The sequence below is a fragment of the Equus caballus genome, chromosome X (genome assembly GCF_041296265.1).
Source record: "Equus caballus isolate H_3958 breed thoroughbred chromosome X, TB-T2T, whole genome shotgun sequence".
NCBI lineage: Eukaryota > Metazoa > Chordata > Mammalia > Perissodactyla > Equidae > Equus > Equus caballus.
Window position 1 is genome coordinate 75,012,486 of NC_091715.1, and position 15,559 is coordinate 75,028,044.

Sequence of the window (15,559 nt, forward strand, 5' to 3'; positions counted from 1 at the left end):
CATGTCCTTTTGTTCATGCCTGCCTGTAATAGAGCTTTTGAAACACAGGGCTGGGGGTATTGAGAAATGCTGATGTCAGCCTGCCCCTCCCCAGGTGAATTTGTAGTCCCAGACTGAGACCTGGGGATAAAGGGAGACCTTATCTTTTTTTTATTGCCCCTGCTTGGATTAGAGTGTACGGGGTAGAGCTTCCTTAACATGGAAGAGGGGTGAGAAGCAAGGGAGCAGGTCATGGCTTAAATGCCAGAGACTCTTGCTCTTCCTACTGAAATTTAATGGATTTTCTTGAATGAATGTTTCTCCATTTGCTCTATCCTCTTAGGACAATTTCCAGGGGTTTTAAACAATGTTTTCTTAAAACATAATTTTGAAGAGTTAAGTTGTTTTGCTGGGGAGGGAATCTGCAAAGCTCCTTACTCCACTATTCCCACCTCCTACACATACTTATAAGTAAAAAATGTGATTTTTTTATTCCAAATTTTTCTTTAAAAACTCAAAAGTGCGACCATTGGTGACTTTTCATGAACATAGAGCATATATTTAAAAGACCTGTGTAATAATAAAAACACAGCAAATATATGCATCTTCATCTGTGTAGGATAACTGAAATGATGCATCTTTCAAATTATATCCCCTGACAGTCCATAAAACATATTAAACTAAATGTGAAAAAGTCAACTTGATCAATTGTAGATTCTCATAGTACAATGAAACTCACTTATAAGTAGGTGTGATGGAGAGCGGAAACTACAAAAGACAAATCAGAAATTTAATCACAGTCGTGCTGCAGGTAATGACATTTTGGTCAACGACAGACCGCATATACAACAGTGGTTCCCTTAAGATCAGTACCATATAGCCTAGGTGTGTAGTAGGCTATACTACCTATGTTTGTGTAAGTACATTCTATGGTGTTTGCACAATGACAAAATTGCTTAACAATGCATTTCTCAGAATGTGTGCCCAGCATTAAATGATGCATGACTGTATTTTTCTACATGTTTTCTCTGAAATCCCAAACAATTCTACATGATAATGCACAGACTATAATCAGAGACATATTCAAAATTGCCATCCACTAAAATCACTCACTTCTTTTAATAGACAATACTAGTTTTACAGATATAAATATGACAGGCCCCAGTTCTGAAAGACTTACAGCTTTGCCTAAAGCAAATATGTCATTTGAAAAAATTTAATTGCAAACTTTTTTTCCATTGGTCTCTGCTTGGATTTATACCTTTATCTTCTTTGCTGACCCCAATCTGAGTTGTCTCGTCTGGGACTAGCTTTATTTTGGACAAGTTAAATGCTGATTCCTTCCATAACTTCTGGGAAGGATTCTTCTCTGCTTTTCCCCAACCCACCCCAAAATGTGTTTCTTGTCTCAATGCCTGTAATTTTATGATTAGCAAGTATTTTCTCAAGGATCTGGTTAAAATGAAAAATACTTCATGAAAGAGGTAACATTCAACTTTCCTTATCCTGATATAAATAAGTGTAACAGTTGCCTTTCAGTTTAATTAAATAAACATGTTCTGAATACTTACTACATTTCAAGTATTGTTCCAGGTGTTGTAACAGATACAAAAGGAACAAGACACATTTTTGCCTTTCTTAATTTTATATGGGTAGGCAGTGAAACATGGACTAGCATAATTACAGTCACATAGTTACGTAGTAATCTATTCCCTTAACGATGGGGACATATTCTGAGAAATGTATCATTAGGCAATTTTGTCATTGTGTGAACATCATAGTGTGTACTCACACAAACCTAGATGGTATAGCCTACTATACACCTAAGCTATATGATACTAATCTCATGGAACCACCATTGTTTATGCAGTCCATCATTGACTGAAATGTTGTTATGCAGCATATGACTGTATATTGTAAAAACAGGTGATAAAAGTGCTGCCAGCAAAATCTATGGCAGGACAAAAGAGAAAAACTTTATTTATGATTGGAGGATTCAGGGAGCTTTGAAAAGTTGACATTTGAGATGAATCTTAAAGAATATAAAAATTTTTATAAGTTTATAAAAGAAGGTACAACTTCCCATGTGGGTGAAAGAGGAACAAAGGAAAAGTAGGGGTGTGGGGACCAGGAAAACAGGAAAGATAGGAAAGAAGAAGATGCATTTGTAGAATGGTGAATAATCCAGTGTGATTAAAGCATGTGGTGCAGGGATAAATTGTGGAGGTCCATGGACTATAGCGAAAAAAATAGGTTGTATTAAATCAATGGAGGGGCTAGAATGACAAGCTAAGTCCCTTGGACTTTAATCTGAAGGTCTTCGTATTTAATCTGAAGTAGGTACTGAGAGGTTTTGAGTAAGGCAATAATGTGGTCAGAGCTATGCCTTAAGAGGTCTTATGTGGTAGCAATGTATAGGATACTAATATCCAACATTTATTCAATGCCTACTATTTGCCAAGAACTGTGCTAGGGTATTTACATTAACTATTTCATTAAGCCTTCACCAAATAATAACATTAATAAATAATAATAATAATTGTGTTGTGAGTGCTATTCTTATTCCTATTTTATAATGAAGTAACTAAGACTCAGAGGGGTTAAGCACCTAGTCCAAGGATTGAATAACTAGTTAAGTGAATGATTGACCTAGGTTCCAAAACAGGAAGTCTGAAACCACAGCCTCAATGCTCTTAATTACTATATTGTAGGGATGGGGGTAATTGACTGATGCAGAGTGAACAGTTAGGTATATCTTTTCATCCTTGCAATTACTCAAAGGCTACTCTAACCAGAGACATCAAGTACATAAATTTTCATACGGATAAAGGAGGAAATAGAGATTCAGAGTCCAGTTGTTACAGGCTCTTAATACCAGCCCTGATATTGGTTCCCCTACAGTGAACTCAGCATATATCGGGTTAAAACTAAAAGCACACATTCCCAGTTCCCTGCTTCTTTAGTTACACTCATATGTAAATGTTTGTTACTTTAACCTCTGACTCCCAGAGCTTTACAGCCAAATAGAAGTTACAAATTGTTAAAGCCAAGATGGCCTCAAGCTGAGCTCCCACTAAAGTTGCGGCTAATCACAGGACCTTAAAGTCCTTTTACAGAGAAACTAATGTCCAGAGAATATCAAGAAACTGAAGCTTCCCAGAGTTTACCATCTACTATGGAGATAAACAGCCAAGGACATACATCTGTGGTATTCTTTGTCTCCCCGCCTTGGAAGCAGTCCCAAACACAGGCCGAAGGGAAAATGCTGACCAAGAAGGCCACAGCCCCCCTCCCCTACCTAAAACCCAAAATAAAAACCCCTACTTGTTTCTTAATGGGGAGCTAGCAATTCTTAAGGCACCAGCCATTGTTTTGCTCTGTCTGCCTGGAAAAGAAAGTAAACCCTTTCCTTTCCAATCAAGACTCTGTTCTCATTATTTGGATAGGCACAAAGTTCAGAGACCGACCTTTCAGTAACATAGTCTTCTGCCATGAGATGATGACAGGACCAATGGAAATCTGAACAGCTGTGGAACAAAGAGGATGTGGTACATCTAGAGGTATGAGACACTGATATGAGTTAAGGTGCTAAAGTCAAATGTCAAAATTCATGCGAATTCAGGATGTCTCTCCTTTATCCCAGTTTTCTAGTGAAATGAAGTTAAAGAATGTGTATGTGATTGGGAATGAAGGCTGTCTTGTTATTCTACTGCCAATACACTACTTGCCACCATTCTTGAGAAGGTAAAAACTGCTCTGAGACTCCTTCATCCTTCTACTCATTCTTCCTCTTTCCCTTTGCTCTCCCCACTATCCATGACTAAGAACACATTGGGGAAGGCAGCAAGTTTCAGTGTATCATATTTGTCACCTTTTTCCTTGCTCCAAACTGGATTTCACATAGTGTATCTATCAGTGGTCCGAAAGCTTGAATCTAACTCTCTCATCTTCCTTCTGCTTTCTCTGACTTTTTCAACCCCTGTGGAGTGCACATCTGTTGCTTTTGTCTATCAGAGTCTCTTCTTGTAACAGCATGCTCTTCTCCTTTAGGGAAGTGCTCTATTTTCTTACCAGACATGGCATTCTGATGGGAGCTTCCAATTACAATTTCCTGCTCTCTGCCTCCAGAGGTGAACACATGACCCAGGCCTTGGAAATTAGAGTGCTCCATTCCCTTGGCAGCAGAGATTAGTTCAGTAATGGGCAAGAAAATATACTGATCCAAATGAAGACCATAGATGTCTTTCTTTGGGACATTTACATTCCGAAATAAGAAGAAAGCTTTCTTTCCTTCTCTATTTTTAAGATTAAAGTAGTATGCAGGGCCAGGACATATTATCTGCCACAGGGAGAAAATCTGACTGTAGTAGGGGAGAAAAAAACCAAGCAGTGGTGTCAGTGAGTCTGTGTACATATGTGTGCACATGTGTGTGGGGGAGAAAGAAAGAGAATCTTCATAATGAATTCCAGTCTCTGAGGTACCTACACCAGCTTTGATTCTTTCTATTTTTCATTGAATTCTTTGTGGTATCCCACTACTTCCAAATAGTATTCTTCAAAAATTACCTGTCTTACTTTTTCCAGAAACTAATTTGAATGCAGTTTCACTCTCTTGGAACTAAAAGATTCTCAAAGTAACAAATAATCCCATAGAATGTATTAGGTTCCAAGTGATAAGTGCCGAGTCTTGCTTAAGAGTATAGACCTTGAAGCCAAACTGCTTGCGTTTCAATTTGTGCTCTGAAATTTACTAGACATGTAAGTGCTCTAACCTCCTTAAGGCTTGATTTTCTCATTGGCAAAATGGGGATAATGATTATTCCTACCTCAAATGCTGATGAGTATTAAATATATCAGTATTTATAAAGCACTGATAATGGTGCCCAGTCCATGATAAGTGCTTTATATGTGTTTGTTAATAACAAACATTTTTCCCCAAATTAATTTGACTATGCTTTGCTCCCTTGTGTGTTACAGATGTAAATGTCCAAATTAACCCCCATTCTGAACAGCTAGGCCACTGAAAATATGCTAAGTTTAGGAGAGACATAAAGCAACATACTGTGAACTAGTCATCATTAGGACAAATACCCTTTTATTTTATCCTTTTTTCTGTGAACTCCTTTGATCCAATAAGTAGAGAAAATCTGGATGAAAGATAGTGGGCCTGGTTTTATGGCTAAGGCCTAGGAAATGAATGTGGTTGTTGGACTTTCAGCAAGGTCTGTGCCCTCCAGGGGTGATAATGAAAATATTTACATACTGGAACAACACTGCATTAACCAATCAAAATGGATAGCAGCCATAGTGCCAGAGCATAGTTCTCAAGGCCCAGGATAGTGCCTGATGTTAACTTTTAATTATCATGTCCTGAGGGTATCTAGAAGTCTCAGAGAATGGTGGATGCATTTTGGAGGTGTTGTAGCTGAGGAATGTGCCTACTTACCAATAAGTCCAGAAATGTTCCAATGTTTTAACAATATGCTCAGTTTTAATAGTGTACATAGCTGGATATCAACCCTTGGAGCCTAGGAAGAAGGGATAGTTGAAGTCAAGCTTGAAACATGCTAATAACAGCTACCATTTATTTATTCTTCTCCGGTATTTGCCAGGGTATCTTCAAGGTGCTATAAATGTGGTATTGATACTGGCCCTGATATCACTTCCCCCACATTAAACCCAGCATATGTGGGGTTAAAACCAAAACACTCATTCCCTGATTAATCCCTGACTTCCTGGCTCCAGAATTCACTGTCCTCCATGGAGACAGACACAGCCAAGGACAAGCACCTGGATTCATTATCTCCTCCCCACAAAGAGATACAGGCTGGTGGGAAAGCTGCTGGCCAGCAAGGTCACAGGCTCCCCCCTCTCTGCAAGTAGTCTCAAGGCCAAACACAGGCTGCTGGGAAATGTCTGACCAACAAGGCCATATGCTCCCCCTCCCCTACCTAAAACCCCAAATAAAAACCCTCACTTTTAGCTTTTCTGGGAGTTTGGGATTTCACCGTTAGCTTCCCCCTCTCCTTTTCAGCACTGTGCAATAATAAAATTCTTACTTTTTTCCACTACACCTGGTGTCAGAGATTGGCTTGCTGCGCAACTGGTGAGTGAACTTGCTTCAGGTTTGATATCAGTATCTCTGTTTCTCAAAGCATGTTTCCATTAGTGGCATACCATGGCAGTGATTCTGAGCTATATCCTAAACACAAGGAGCAAGGGAATGGGTATATAAGCTTCTTTAATGAGAGGAGAGTGTTGAAGGACGTTTGTCAAACTCACCCAGATGATGATGACATAACCTTTTCACCTCCTGCCCTCTACTAAAAATGGTGCACCCCTCTTGTTGAAAAAGCTGTTAATGAATGACTTTGGCAACCAACTGGACTTCCCTGTGAGACATTATGCCTTTTCCTCCTGTGATGGTTAATTTTATGTGCCAACTTGGCTGGGCCATGGAGCACACACAGTTGGTCAAACATTTTTCTGGATGTTTCTGTGAGGGTGTTATTGGAGGATACTTATATTTAAATTGGTGGACTTTGGGTAAAGCAGATTACTCTCCATAATATGAATTGACCTCATCCAATTAGTTGAAAGCCTGAATAGAACAAAATGCTGACCTCCCATGAGCAATAGTGTATTCTCCAGTAGACTGCCTTTGGACTTCACCTGCAACATTACCTCTTCTTGGTTCTATACCAGATTGCCTGTTGACTTAAACTCTAGCTGTTTCCTGAATCTCCAGCCTGCTGGCCATTCCCATCAGATATTGGACTTGCCAAGCCACTCACAGTTGTGTGAGCCAATTCCCTAAATTTCTCTCTGTATATATATATACCCTATTATTTCCGTTTCTTCAGAGAACCTTGACATAATCCAGATTTTTATACCAAGTCTTTCAGAGAAAAAGAATCCTAAGGATGACTTTTCTGAATTGGTTATGGGGTTTCTGAATTTGGATCTCTTATCTGATTAGATTTAAAGATACTGATGACTCTATTTCCAGTAGTGAAGAAAGTGCTGATAGTCCAGGGCATAATGTGGCAATAGAAATATGCAAGATGTTAAATAATTTTTTCCATATCTGCTAAGATAATAATATGATATTTCTCTTTTATTCTCTTTGTATGGTAAATTACAATAAATAATTTTGTAATTTAAAGAAATCTTGCATTTGTGGAACAACCTGTCTTGGTCATGATGTTTTATATATACTGTTAGATACAAAGTACTAAAATTTTGCTAAGAACGTTTTGCATCTCTGTTTGCAAGTAATATTGGTCTATGGTTTCCTTTATTATAATGTCTTTGTCTAGTTTTGGTATCAGAGTAAGGTTTGCCTCATAGAAGGAATTGGAAAGTATTTCCTGCTCTTCAATATTCTGGAAGTGATTGAGTGGAGTTGACACTATTTCTCCTTAAATATTTGAAACAATTTGCAAGTAAAGCTACCCAATCATTTTATGTATAGGAAGATTTGTAACTGCACATTAAATTCCAGTAATAGATATAGCGCTATTCAAGTCATATATTTCTTCTTGTGTGAGATTTAGTAGTATGTACCTTTCAAGGAATTTTTCCATTTCATCCAAGTTGTCAAATTTATTGGCATAATGTAGTTCATAATTTTGCTTCATTTTCATTTTTATATTTGTAGAATTCATAATGATATCAACTGTCTTATTTCTGATATTGGTAATTTGTTTCTTTTCAGTTGCTGACTAATCTGGCTAGTGGTTTATCAATGTTATTGATCCTCTCAAAGAATCAGCTTCTAGTTTCATTGATTTTTTCTATTCTTCTTGTTTTGAATTTCATTGATTTATCCTCTGATATTTATTGTTTCATTCATTTTGAATATTCAGTTTCATTTCCTCTTCTTTTTCTAGTTTCTCATAGAGTAAACAGAGAGAATTGATTTTACTACTCTAATATAGATGTTTTGTACTACAAAGATAAGAAGTCTACTTCCTGTAAGCAGTATATACTTGGGTCTTGTTCTTTAAATTGAATCTGACAATTTCTGCTTTTTAATCACAGTGTTTAGACCATTTACATTCAAAGTGATTATTGATATGTTTTTGTTTAAATATACATTTTTTCTATTTATTTTTTATTTGCCATATCTGTTCCTTCTATTTCCTCTTTTTCTGCCTTCTTGTGGATTGAGTGTTTTTCTATGATTTCATTTATTTCCTTTTGCTAGTTGATTGGCTATAATTCCTTCTTATATTATTTTAGTTATTGTTTTAGTTATTGTATTTAGTTATGGTTTAGTTATTATTTAGTTATTGTTTAGTACTTTAAAGATCTTGCTTCACTATCCTCTTGGTTGCATTTTTTTCTGACAAGAAATCTACTTTTACCTTTGTTCCTTTATACACATGTGATATTTTTCTTCTCTGTTTTATTTTTTTTCTTTATCAATGATTTTAAGCAATTTTATTATAACATGATTTGCTGTAGTTTTCTTCATGGTTCTTGTGTTGGAATTTATTGGTATTTTGGATGTGGTTTATAGGTGTCATCAAATTGAAAAACATCAATAATATTACTTCAAATATTTTTTCTATTCCTATCACTTCTCCTCTCCTCTGGGGACTCCCATAACACATCTTCTGGCTGCTTAAAGGTATCTCACAGTTAAATGATGTTGATTTTTTGTCAGTTTTTTATCTCTATGTATTTCATCTTGAGTGGTTTCTATTGTTCCATCTTCAAATTCACTTATCTTTTCTTCTTCAGTGTCAAATCTGTCTTTAATGCTACCTAGTGTAATTTCTTTTATCTCAGACATTGCAATTTTGTATCTGTAGAAGTTTGATTTGGTTCATTTTTGTATCTCACATATCTCTACTTGACATGTCTAATTTTCTCCTAGCATTTTGAACATATGGAATAAGGTTATAATAACTGTTAACAGCCTTGTCTATGAATTCTATAGTTTATGCTATTTCTGTGTCAGTTATGATTCATTGGTTTTTCTCCTGAACATAATCTGTATACTTATTTTCATGTTTGGTAATTTTTGGTTGGATGTTAGTAATTGTGATTTTTATCTTGTTTTGTGTGGTGGATATTTTTATAGTCCCATAAATATTGTTGAATTTTCTTCTAGGGCATGGTTAAGTTACTTGGAATCTTTTTGGATCTTTCAGATTTAACTTTTAAGCCATATTAGAAATATATTGGAAAGTACTAGAGTGGTATTTAGGCTAGGATTTTTTTTCACTACTCAGACAAAACCTTTTATAAAAATGTTCTAATTGATACCCTGTGAATGGTGAGGTTTTCTATTTCCTTTTTGGAATGTAAACTATTCCTAGCTCTGTGTGAGCTATTCACACTGTTCTTTATAATTCTTTTGAACACTTTTCTCCCTGCCTTCAGGTTGTTTCCTCATACAAATGCAATGACCAGTACTCAGTTAAATACTCAATGGGAACCCTCAGAAGAGCTCTAGTCTTTTTGTGCTGTGTAGATTTCTGCTCTCCAGTGCTCTGCCTTGTGAATTTTATCCATCTTGGCTTCTCCAAACTTTCATCTCTGTCTCCTCAACTTAGATTGATCAAAAAGCTCTGCTTCTAATTTGCTCCATTAACCATTCTCTAGAAACTGTCATCAGGCAGTAAACTGGGGCAATTTTAGTACTTGACTTATTTGTTTCCTGTAACTCAGAGATCACTCCCTTGCCTTACCTGATATCCAATGCCTTGAGAGACATTGTTTCATACGTCTTGTCTGGTTGTCCAGTTGTTCTAGGAAGGTGAGTAAATCAGTTCCTAGTCCCTCATCTTGAGTGGAAGCAGAAGTCCAGAAAATGATTTTTAAACCTACATTTTCCACTATATACTCATTATGGAAAATATAAGGAGCTGTCTTGTATACATTCTAGTAATGAGCATTCATGGATCTCATTACTTTTAAAAGAGTCTGAGCCTTCTAAATGTTTTTACCATTTTTGGGGGAAAGTGAATTTCACTTGCTAGATGGAAATTCTAGAATCATCATCCCTCTTTTTGAAGAATAAGAGCCTAATGGTTATTCCTTATTTTAGACATTTTAATAGTGTGAAGACTATTTTGAAATTTTATAATTAATACTATTATTCTCCATTTATCTGCCATTTGTAGGAAACTGTATTTTTCAGGTAACCATATCTTAGTTGCTTTTATATCCACATTTTCACATTATACATTTTGGAGAGAAAAATCTTTCCCTCTCCTCCTTAGTAGAGTTCTCTCAACTTGTTCCAAACTTTTTTGATTGATAATGATTATCATTATGAGATTCAGTAATAATAATGCTTGAAATTAATATAATTAATAATAATAATTTTGAGTGCTCATTATGTGCTAGGTACTCTTCTATTCTAAACACTTCACACAACTATGAAGTAATATTATTATCCCCATTTCACAAATGAGGAAGACAATACACAAATGGAATTATAGTTTTCCACAAATGGAAAATATACTTTTCCAAAGTCCGCTTAGCTAGTAAATGGTGGTACCATGATTTGAATCCAGGCAATGTGACCCTAGTGTCCACATTCTTAACTGCTGTAATATTCTACCTTACAGGGAAACTCTCAAGGGCTATTGAAGAATTCAAGCTTATTTTCCACTTAGTAAATAACACAGACTGATATGTTCTCTCAGTACTTATAGCTACTTTTAATTAGTTTTCCTGTACCATCTCTTTTTTCTTATAACTTTAAATTTTGATATAATTTCAAATTTATAGACAAGTTTCATAAACAGTACCTAGACTTGTCTATTGATATATGTTGTCCCACTTGCATTTGTGTGTGTGTGTGTCCACACCATATTTCTAAAGTTACTGATTTACCTTTGTAATTAATGAATAATTTCTGGGGAAATTCTTGGAGACTATATGATGTTCTCTTCCTCACCAAACTTTCACTCAGTACTTCCAGTATCCACTGATGATTCTTACCTGAATCAAGTATTATTATGTTGATTTCCAAATTATGATTGTCTAACTCCATCAATTCTAGATTTACTAGCATTTCAGTGTAAACTATTTATTTAGTTACTTACCTATTTACTTATTTATTTTTAAAATTATACCAGTGTAACTATGAAATCATAGCTTATTCATTGGATTATGATCCTTTACTATCACTAATTATTTTGATGCTGATATTTCTTCATATTTGGTCATCAAAGGCACCTTCCAGCTGACACCTGGGTCTTTCTGACATCATTCCATCACTTTTTTTTTTTTATCATTTCCTTGCTTTCTCTCACAATAAAATCTTGCAGCCCCATATTCCTTCCCTGTATCAGCTCTGTTTTCAGCAACTTATTCAAAGAGAGCTAATTTCTTTTATTTGGGTAATCATATTTAGAAACCAAGATATTGGTTGTAGGTATCCTCATTTCTACTTAGAGGGAGGGAATTATTTTATCCCTAGCCCCCTCAGCCCTGTAACCTATCTTATAGTAAACAGTTACATATCCCTGCCATTAAGAGCTCATCAATGAGTAAAATTGCCATTTTAGTGAATGGATGTTGTAATTTTTTTTTATTGCTAGGAAAGATTTGTCCTGAGGTAACATCTGTTGCCAATCTTCCTCTCTCTGTCTTATTTTTCATCTCCAAAGTCCCAGTACAAAGCTGTATATTCTAGTTGTAAGTCCTTCTAGTTCTGTGTGAGCTGCCACCACAACATGGCTACTGACAGACAAGTGGTGTGGTTTCACACCCACAAACCGACCTCAGGCTGCCAAAGAAGAGCACACTGAACTTTACCCACTAGGTCATCAGGACTGGCTTAGGATGTTGTAATTTTTATATTGGTTATTCTGAAATTCGCAATTCTGTGAATAACAATAATGGCACTTATATAATATGGTCATTTGCATCAAATGTGCTAAGGGATATAAAAACGTACCATAAATTGTAAAATCCTGTATAAATATAAAGTATAATAATTTATATTTCTATCAAAACAGTAACCACACCTTTCAGTCCTATAACACTTGTCCTTATTGCTTGAACAGTCTGTCTGCCCTGTCACCTAGCTTATGCTCTCAACATTCCTCTTCCTTGTAATAATGAAATTTACTATCCTCCTCTCTGATCCACAAGCAAAGTTGCTACTGCCTCAATTAAATGATTTTTTACCTATTTTTTAGGATCCTAATTAAAAATTCTATAAGAAGATTTCTATGATTAATGAAGGCATGCTGCATATAATACCAACCTGCCCATTCTCTCATGCTTTTATATTGTTATTGGCCATCTTTAATAAAGAACAGGAAGGAGGTAGGGGTTCATTGCTTCTGGTTTTCCAAATAGTTGAGTTGAATGGAGAATGCTGAAGGAACCTTGGCCAGAACATAAAATTTCTCTCAACTCTAGGCTTGAGTATAAGCTGATGAGATGTTTTACTATGAATTTCTGACTGGAGCTTAGTTTTACTCTCATGAAGCGTCAAATTAGTAAACAGAAACTTCAATAAATTGGAGTTGGCAAGCCAAAAGGCGGGGCTCTCATGCCCTATGTTAATAGCAAAACCCAACAGGAGGAAGAAAGATTTCCTCTTCTTGACTGGCAAGAAGCTCAGCCAATGAGAGTCTGTCTAAACTCAACCAATGAAAAGCTATTACACTTTGAAGCCTCAATTTCTCCAAGGGACTCTATTTACAATTACCACCCCAACTCCCTCTTCCCTCTATAAAATAATTTCTCATCCCTTGCTGCTGGGGGACTTGCATGCAGCTCACCATGGTTGCAGACCCTGAATTGCAATTCTTTGCTGATCTCAAATAAACTTAATTTTTGCTGGAGAAATAACTGGCTATTTGTTTAAGGCTGAAATCTTGGTAACCCATGTGGGGATTCAGAGAAGATCCCTGATGATTCCTAGACTTTTGAGCAAACAGATACAGTACCCACAAAAGAGTCCATTGAGCTCCCTCCTTTTTTTTGCCGACCCTGAAGTTTGAAAGTATGTCTTTCTCCTGGATCTGAGCTTCCATTCTCTTTGCATCTGAGGCTTTCCTTGCTTTACTTGAGATCTATTTTAAGGCTTTGTCCTTTTCTGGTTGAGTTGTTTGTCTGTGAGTACTAGGGTGGCATTTCCACCTGACTTTTTGAATCAGGCTATTTCTTTGAGCTACACTAGCCTTCAGTCCAATTCTTTTTGGAACTGAACTATTTCCATACTTGGAATTGGTTAGCCTTCAGTCCAACTTTCAGACGACTGTTCTTTGGAATTGTGCTGGTCCAGTCTTCAGCCTGACTCCCTCAGGAGCAGGCTCTTCCTTGGAGCTATGGTGATCAATCTACGATTTGATTCCCTTCAGAGCTGGACTGTTCTTTGGCACTATCTTGATCGTTGGAATTGTGTTGATTTTACATTCAGTCCATCTTAATGAGACCAGACTGTTCTATTGGGGTTGGCTGGTAGTAATCCTGCAGGCTGTTTGAGATCTTCAAGCTGTTTAAGTTACAAGCTGTTTGAGAATTATTCCTTTACTCAAGGGGAAAAAAACCTCTAAAAAGTGGGATGGCAATTATCTAAATATTTTGAGAATGCTTCCTCCACAGGGACCCTGAATGATTTTGTGTTTAAAAATCACAGTCATTCCTCATGTACATTTCTAACTAAATTAACAAATTTAACCAAGGATTATTTAGAATATCAATAGCCATTATGGGGAACTTTTGAGCTCCTCAAATTTACTTTTCTTAAAACTGAGTTGGACAACCATAGCTCTGTAATTTCCAAAACTGAATGGAACAACTATTTTGACTGGTATATTGAAGCTTCCAAATGTTATGAGGAATCTAAACTTATATCTTTGAAAAATAAAATTTTAAGATTAAATGAGGCAAACAAATGATTAAAGAAAGATAAAATGGCTTTGTAAGCCTCATGTTCCTCTCCTCTGATGCTGTCTTGTTCCACTTTCCTGGCTTCTTTGTCAGGCTCCACTTCCGCTGCCTATTCTGCTCTCCAGGCTCCTTGGGCTCAGGCTCCACCTCAAGCACTATCTTCCTCCTTCTTTTTTACCCTGCCTACACTTCTTTATATGCTCAGTTTCCCCATACTAACACTCATGTTGAACTTCTCCCTTTCCCTGAACCACTCCCCACTCCTTTTTTTGAACCTGTCAAAACTTATCCCTTTAAAATTAAGCCCTCTGAGGATCAAAAGGCTAAACTCTTAATTTCTTATATTCCCTGGACTAGAGCTGAACTCTGAGCCATAGTCAAAGATTTTCTCAAAGTAACCAAAGATTCTTACAGGTTTGCTGAGGAATTTAATATAGTCATTCAATCTTATCAACCTGATTACTCTGTTTTATATCAGCTAGGTCATATGCTTGCCAGTGAAGGCCAGGGCCAACACTGCATGAAGACTGCCAATTGGGAAAATCCTGAAAGGTCTCTAGAATTACAACCAGGACACCAACCCACTAACCTTGCGTTGTGTGATCAGGCTTAGGCAATCACTAGACAACTTTATTAGGCAATTCCTAGGGCTTTCCCAATGCCTGTTGATTTAAACAAAATTCAGTCTTGTGGAGAAAAACCTAGTGAACCTGTTCATGATTATCACAATCAACTTCAGATTGTTTTGACAAAAATTTGGTCATCCTTCAGATGTTGACTCCACCTGAGTATATTTTAACTTTATGTTTACTAATGGGCTGAACCAGGACCTTTCCCTTCTAGTAAAAAGGACCAGAATGAAAATGGGAAACTGTCCACACCAGATTTAGTTAATCTAGCAAACCAACTCTCTCACACTCTAGATGAGTCACCTAAAAGAAAGACCACTAGAATTCTCAATCTTCAACTCATACAGATGAAGATCTCTAAATGAAAACAAACTTCTCCTAGTGTCTGTTGTTATTTCAAACATCCAGAACATTGGAAAAGAGATTCTTATGAATTTAAGTGGTTCATCCCTCTCACTAGCCTTCCCAATGTCCTCCGAACACTTAATAATGGGGCTCAGAGGAACTACAGGGGCTCTTCCCAATCCTCTCTCTTAGCTGACTTGAAGAAATCCTTCTCTTTTACCTGCTGCTTTAAGGATTATTAAGATCCTGGGGCATTCTAAACTTGACTCTCTGGAAGCTAAAGAAAATTACCTTGCTCATATTTCTACAAGAAATGCGTCCCTTAAAAGAACTAACAACAGCAAAGCCTGTCATGGTCCAAAGGGATAGTTCTCCAAATGATAACTTAGAAAAACTTACTATAGAAGCCTAACAATTGGCCTCAGAAAAGGAAACACAAGATCGAAAATTCAATAATTATTGGTTAAATAAAAAAAGAGAAAGCTCTGGTTCAGACCTAATAACAACCCAGTCCTACCGGGGACTCTAAAGTTCCCACTTCTAATTACTGTACATACACTAAACCATTTGTCTAATGACAAAATGATAGCACTAATGAATCAATATTGGGGGGAAATATTAACAATGCTGCAAAAAGTGCATACCTCACTTGTCCCATTGTCCAAAATACAATTCAGGGAAGCCTGTTTGTAGTGCTCCCAGACATTTTAAACTGACTAATGGATCATTCGAGG

At 36.6% G+C, this 15,559-nt stretch overlaps 1 long non-coding RNA gene across 4 annotated transcripts in view; it reads left to right on the top strand.

Moving 5' to 3' along the window:
* The first annotated feature begins 3,301 nt into the window (after positions 1 to 3,301).
* Positions 3,302 to 15,559, top strand: part of LOC138922020 (uncharacterized) — a 70,623-nt gene continuing 58,365 nt past the window's right edge. For 2 of the 4 annotated variants that reach the window (XR_011435107.1, XR_011435106.1), the window contains exons 1-2: positions 3,316 to 3,539; positions 3,623 to 3,723. This is a non-coding gene — a long non-coding RNA (uncharacterized lncRNA). Of the gene's footprint in view, positions 3,540 to 3,622; positions 3,724 to 15,559 lie in introns of all 4 variants that reach the window. The other 2 variants (XR_011435108.1, XR_011435105.1) reach the window with 2 other exon arrangements.